The following is a 7364-nucleotide window of genomic DNA, read 5'->3' as shown; positions in this document are numbered from 1 at the left end:
CCTATTGTGAGTGTATACTCTTTTATTTATTTATCCAATAAATATTTCTTGAACACCTACTAGGAGCCCAACATTGCTGTAGGCACTGGGACACAGCACAGTAGTGAATAAAAATTGTCCCTGGCTGTGGGGAGCAACCCAGACTAGACTAAGTTACTGGAATTAAGACTTATTCTATGCATCTGCTCTCCCACAATATGGCGCTGGGAGAGGAGAAAACAGCTTCTACGCAGCTGCCTCTTGCCAACTTGAGTGATGACCTCCAGGAGCTGATCCTGCTCCTGATTGGAGGAGAGCAGCATACTCGGCGTGTGGGCAGCCGAGTTGGGATTGGCGGAAGAGGACTATAAAGGAGGAGAGCGACAACATGCACTGGGGAACATCTAAGGGGAACACCTGAGGAACATCTGAGCAGCCCCCGAGAGAGCCGGCCGGCGGTGTGCCGCTCCCCTGCGGAAGTGGGGAAAGTGGCCAGGGGGAACCGCCCTTCCACGGAGGTGGAAGAGACAGTAGCCAACCCGGGAAGAACCAGCAGCAAACCCAGGGAGGGCCGAGCAGACAAAAGAACAGCGCAGGGTCCTGTGTCGTTCCTCCACGAAGAGGGGGAGCGACATAATGGTGCCGTGACTCGGATATGAAGCCTAGGCAGGGCTTAGTGTCATTCCTCCATGAAGAGGGGGAGCGACACCTGGCATCATGAGCCAGAAGAGACAAATAATAGGTAGTTTTCTAAACTCTCAAATGGTGGCATAGGCTATGATAGTAAAAGATGGTAAAAGGCTGGGGAGGGCTAGAGGAAGCTGCTACTTGGAGCTGGTGATAGAGAAAGTCCTCACTGCTAAGAGACTTCATGAAGTGAGAGAGCTGCCAATACATGGGAGTGGGAGCAGAGGCAGGACCGCGGCCAAGGGAAGACTCAGTGCCGCGGTCAATTCCTTTAGTTCATTCACTCATCAAACTTCTAAGTGCTTACCACCACTATGGCAGACATTCTCTTATAGAGTTGGTACCATATATGTGAGTAAAACCCAGACAGCAATTCCAGCAGTCCACTGTCCAACAGAGGAGAGAGACATGCAAACTGATACATGTGATGAGAAGTAAGAAATCAGAGGTAACACAAAAGCCAGAAAGTTGCAGGTTGGAGAAGAGCTAAGGAAGATGGTGGTGCACATCCACACCCTCCACGTAGCCCACAGCATTCCTCTAGTTTACCAGACGTTTACTCTGCCATTTTCTCCCTAACTCTGCCCTGAGATTGCACTCTCTCCACTTTTTAAAAACTATCTTCCCTTAGACTAGAGCAGTAAACTAGAAGTAAAATTGACACTTTGAGAAGCAATGACTTTGAATAGCCCTTGTCTCAACTGTTGAGGGACAGTTTTTTTCTCCATACTATTTGTTAAACTCTTTACTTAAAATAGAATTAATCATATGTGTATAAAGTTAATTGAAAATTGGTCTTAGTAAAAAATAAGAATGGAAATAGGAGAGGGAGGAGGAAGAGGGGTGGGAGAGTGGGTGGGAGGGCAGGTAAGGTGGGAAGAATCACCATGCTCCTAAAGTTGTAATTATGAAATATGAAGTATGTAGTCCTTTAAAAAAAAGAGCTAAGGAAGATGTTATATAAATAGTGACTTGAGAATCTAAATAGAAGTTAGGAAAACCAGGTATAAGATAAGGACACTGTACATATTATCTCTTACTATATAATAAAATATCCCATGATTGTGCTTGAAATCACATTTCATTACTTATTTTTTAAAGATTTTTATTTATTTATTTGACAGGTAGAGTTAAGGACAATGAGAGGGAGAGACAGAGAGAAACATCTTCCATCCACTGGTTCACTCTTCAAATGGCTGCAATAGCTGGAGCTGGGCTGATCCAAAGGCAGGAGCCAGGAGCTTCCTCCAGGTCTCCCATGTGGGTACAGGGGGCCAAGCACCTGGGCCATCTTCCACTGCTTTCTCTGGCAATAGCAGAGAGCTGGATCAGAAGAGGAGCAGCCAGGACTAGAACCGGCACACATGCGAGATGCTGGTGCTGCAGGTGGAGGATTAACCTACTGTGCCACAGCACTGCCCCTCATTATTGCTTATGATTCTAAGTGGTAGGGCTTTGCTGGACAGTTCTTTTGGTGTATGTGGTATGGTCACTCATGTGGTTGCATTCGGTTAATAATCTGGTGTAGGCTGAATACCCAAGATGATTTCATGTCTGTGCATGGTGCCCCACTGGGGTGGTTGGAATATTTGGGGCTCACTGGACCTCTCTGTCTCTCCATAAGGTCTCTCATTTAGTCTACCTGAACTTAATATGGTAGCTGGATCCCAAGACAGCATAGCCTCTTAAGGATTGGTCAAACCAATCCAAAAGGTAGCCCAAATTCAAGGCAGGGGCTTGGAGGGGGGGCATGGAACAGTGTGGACCTATTTGTCAAGGACTGGAAGGAATTTTTGAAGGCCATAGTTTTTACAATTGATGGCCAGTGCTAACAATATAATAGAGCAAGCTTGCGGTGTGTGCTCCCGCGCAAATTTTCCTCCATGATGTGAGCTCCTGTAGGAATCATTAATTGTGTTCACATATTCACCTGATGAGCCCAGTTTCTTTCTCAAGCAATGGGACCCGTTTGCCATCCCGATCATAAAGGAACATAGCAACCACCCAAACCGTATGTGAGGTTGTGAGGTACGCTTGGATGACTCTATAGCTCCCGTGTCTGCAGATGAACAGGGATGGGGGAAAGTGGTGGGGCTGCAGACGATGCTTTTTGTCTTATGATGATGATAAGTAGTCAATTTTAAATGCCTGAGGGATGTCAAAATGTAAAAATAATTTTACTGCCAGATGAAGATAGAAACAAGAAAGCCAGAGCACGTGAGCAGGGGTTGGGTGAAGAGCAAACATGTTAGTCTGGAGACAGAGGAATTTGGAGGGGCCCAGGAAAGGGAGCCAGAGACACAGGCATGTCAAGGGGTTCTGGAGCAAACAATTTTGATCTGAACTCAGGAAATTGTGCTTGATTTCCAGCCAGAATGAGCTCGGCACCCCCAAGCAGTGAGGCTTGGGGAAATAAGGTTAGCCGGGCCTGGAGGTGGGACAGGTTGGAGTGTAAAGGCAGCCTCAGGTGTGCAGCTCTGCCCGCTGAATTCAGTGCTTGTACCTGACCTGCTTCTGTGGGGCTTGAATCCCCAAATGTACCATAATGTGTTCAACTCTGTCTTGTGTTCTCTACTACCCAGAGCGTTGGATTTCAGGCACCCATCATTGTAAAAAAAAAAAAAAAATTACAGAACAGTTAGGACTGAGCTCAGACAGGACAGATGCAAACTAGAAGGAAACTGTGTGATTGCCTTTGGTGGTGGCGGCTGCAGGGGAATTAACTGGGCTCCACAGCAAAGAGCTAAGGATTTCCTGAGAGGTCACACACACACACACCAGGCAGTGCCTGATATTTGAATGCTAGATTTTAACCCTGACCCTTCAGCAAAGCAAAATCCTGATACAGAGACACCGTGTGAGATGTGAGACAACAATGTCTTTCCCTTCCCCCAGGCAGTAGCGATGTGTGTGTGTGTGGGTGGGTGGGAACCTGCTGGACCCGGAGTCAGGAGGGGAATTACCTGATTGTATCTGTAGTGCACAGTGGATTCCAGGGTCATCGACTTGGACTTGAAGCCAGCCCCTGCTATTTCCTGGCTGGACAACTGGCATGCCTTGGAGAAGTTTGTAAAGTGATGACAAGAAGCTAAAGATCTTCAAAGTACCCTGGGTAGTGAGTAATGTCCTCTCACATAGGCCCTGGTCGTTTTATTCATGTTTGTCAGCCAAGGACCTTCCGATGAGTGAATTTCATTCTCAGCCAAAGATTTTGAATTCCGCCACAACTTGGTGTAGCGGCTGAGTGTTCTGGACTCCCTCCCCACCAGGTAGAGAGAGTTCCTTTCGTGTTGCGGTTTCAAATCCACCTATCTCTGTGGCCAGATCGCTGTAGGCTCTGGAATTCAGGAAAGACACTTGCCCAGATAGAATAGAGAAGTGTGTTTCCTGACATCCCAACCACCATCTGGGGCTTCTTTTACGTCAATGGTCATATTGTAGATCATATTGTACCCTGTTAGAACATTCACTGTCCACTCTTTCTCAGGGCACTTCAAGGCCCTCCCCAGAAACCTAGGAATCCCAAGGAGGGTGGTGGATTAGGAGTGGGACTGAAACACCTCAGTTCATCATACAGAGTCCTTCCCTGGTGTGGCCTTTGCAAGGGTTTTCTATTGAGAGGTTTCTTCTTTTATCTTAGGATAAGGACAGTGTTGCTTAAGTCCAAAATATTTCCGCATTGCTATCTGCCTGAGTGTTGTGTGGTCTCTCTGGTGGGAGAATCTCAAGGCTTAGTTCAGATCCTCATCTAATCATTTTAGAAACACTCTCTGAAGTCCATTGAGTTCCAGTCTTGTGGCCGATCACTGTGTTCCGGGGACAAGGTGGACCTGGGAGGTGATCCCCGGCCAGCACAGCCTGAAGGTCTTTTCCAAGCCAGGCACTGCTAGATGGTGAGGATGCGGGCAGGTCTCAGCCCTGCAGGTGGTCCCCGCCTAGTGAAGGGCTCCCCCTTGAGCAAGAGCCTTTCTTGCTCTTGTTCTCCAGAGGCTGGTAGGCTGCATGCACTGTGCTGGTTTACTGTCTGTGACATGGGATGAATCATGTTCCACAATCACTCAGCACCTCCTCTGCCATATTTAGTCAAGGCAATACTAGGAGTCAAAAAACAACTGCCCCCTGCCCCCACCCCTGGTTCATGGATAAGAAACAAACAGAATAGAAGTTCATGTCTTGCTCCTGTCAAGCCCACATATGTTTCTGTCTGCTGGACTAGTGTTCTCCAGGCAAGGCTACAGGAGCCTGGAGTTTGAAGGACACGCTGCTTTCCAGCAGGTGCTGGACAAAGTGGAGAAGACACACACACTTCATAACTGCTCTGGCCCCAAAGGGACATGCTTAGCTTCTGTTCGTGTTCCACTGGTGAGAACAAATCTCAGGGTCATACCAAGCTGCAAGGAAAGAGGGCACCCCTGGCTTGACATCACTCTCCAGACTTCTCTCTCCACTCTGGAAAGGGACATGAACCTCAGTGGGACAGCTGACTGTCTCTCATGTCTGCCTTCTGTTGGCATGCTAAAACACTTTTCTTATCTGTGCACTGATTTGCCTGACTCCCTCCTTTTTGTATCTTTGCTTCGCTCATCTACAGATTCTTCTTGATATATGATGGGGTTATATCCTGTTAAACCCATCATAAATTAAAAATACCATCAGTCATAAGTGCATTTAATACACCTAATCTACTGAACAGAGTAGCTTAGCCTTGCCTACTGTAAATATGCTTAGAATGCTGACATTAGCCTATGGTTGGGAAAAATCATGTAACACAGAGTATTTTATAGGAAACTGTTGAATGTCTTGTGTAATTTATTGACTGCAGTAAGCTCTATAATAAGTACGGTTGTTTCCTCCATGATCAAAAGACTGGTTGGGAATTCTGACTCAATGTTGCTGCGCAGTCTCAGGAGAGAGACTATGGTATTGCACACTGCTAGCCCAGGAAATGATCAAAATTCAAAATTTAGAGGTGGACATTTAGCCCAACCATTAACACACCCACATCCCATATTAAAGATCCTGGATTTAAGTCCCAGCTCCAGCTCGTAACTCAACTTTTTGTGATTGCTGACCCTAGGAGGCAGCAGGTGATGGTGCTAGTAATCAGGTTCCTGCCACCCATCTGGGAGACCTGGATTGAGTTCCTGACTCCTGGTTTCACCCTGGCTCAGCTCTGGCCACTGTGAGCATCTGGGGAGTAAATCAAATGGGAGCTGTCTGTCTGTCTGTGTCTAGGTGTTTCTCTAGCTGCCTCTCAAATAGATGGATTTCTTTCTTTTTTCTTTCTTTTTTTTTTTTTTTTTTTTTTGACAGGCAGAGTTAGACAGTGAGAGAGAGAGAGACAGAGAGAAAGGTCTTCCTTTTTCTGTTGGTTCACCCCCCAAGTGGCTGCTACGGCCAGCGCGATGCGGCCAGGGCGCTGCGCTGATCTGAAGCTAGGAGCCAGGTGCTTCCTCCTGGTCTCCCATGTGGGTGCCAGGCCCAAGCACCTGGGCCATCCTCCACTGCACTCCTGGGCCACAGCAGAGTGCTTGACTGGAAGAGGAGCAACTGGGACAGAATCCGGCGCCCCAACAGGGACTAGAACTCAGGGTGCCGGCACCGCAGGCAGAGGATTAGCCTAGTGAACCATGGCGCTGGCCAAATAGATGGATTTCTAAAATCAAAGTGTGGCTTCAGCTTCCATGGTCTCAGCCATCACACACTGCAGTTGGGCAGGCGCTCCAGGCTGTGAGCGGTATCCTCCAGTCCCTGAGTGCTGGCCACCCCTTGCTCTGCCACCCACCTTCGGATGTCTGAGCATGCTACCCACACAGATGGATTACATGGGCCATAAGCTGACTGAACAGATGTTTTGGGGAATTTTTCTTTTTTCTGCAATAGTTGGGTTTATCTACGGCTGAATGGTTCAGGTGGATTGTGTACAAAGTTATGGCTGGATTTGCCTTTTTTGTGTTTGCTGACACTTCCTCCATGGCTAATTTATCAGTGACATCCCCTCAAGTGGTTCCTGTTCAAGATTCATGCACAGGAGACAAGAAATCAGGAGACAAAACAATTAAGAGGAAAACTAAAAATAATTGGTGTTTCCATGATTCAGCACCTGCTTTGTTCCTGAGATGAGCTACACTGCTTTCACAGCCAAAACCATCCATGCTCTTACAGCACCACTGTGTCTAGACTTAATTCCCTTAATATTTCATTTCCAACCTAGTTGAGGTTTGATTTATAAATATTTTAAGCGCTCTCTTCATCATCTTGCTGTGGAATGAAAAACAGAAAGTGCAAGTATGAGAAGTTTCAGGTATACATCGATCATCAATAGTAAAAACAGCAACAGCAACAGTAACAAAATCCGGCTCCTACTGATTGTGTGTTGCATCTCACAAGATGGTCTGAGCCAGTCAGTTCCCCTCATGGGCCTTCATGTTCTCACATGTGGAATAAAAGCAGAATGCTTTGTCGATATAACAAATATCCAAGAAGAGTTACTTATGAGGGAGGAAAGTTTATTTTGGCTTACGATTTTGGAGGTTCACAGTCCAAGAACGGGTGATCCCAGTGGCCCAGTGTCTGATGAGGGTGGTGGATGGTGGAATGAGGGCAGAAGAAGGAAGCATGGGAGCCAGGAAGCAACAACAAGGAGCATGCTTCTCCATGCAGCCTCTCCTTGCAAAGCCACCACAATTCAACCACGG

General features: G+C 47.1%; 1 pseudogene; it reads left to right on the top strand.

Moving 5' to 3' along the window:
• Positions 1–6350: 6350 nt before the first annotated feature.
• LOC127493674 (signal peptidase complex subunit 1 pseudogene) lies at positions 6351–6789 on the top strand (annotated as a pseudogene).
• Positions 6790–7364: the final 575 nt, after the last annotated feature.

The sequence above is a fragment of the Oryctolagus cuniculus genome, chromosome 7, assembly GCF_964237555.1.
Source record: "Oryctolagus cuniculus chromosome 7, mOryCun1.1, whole genome shotgun sequence".
Lineage (NCBI taxonomy): Eukaryota > Metazoa > Chordata > Mammalia > Lagomorpha > Leporidae > Oryctolagus > Oryctolagus cuniculus.
The sequence above is the reverse complement of the archived record's forward strand: the minus strand, read 5'-3'. Positions and strand labels throughout refer to the sequence as shown.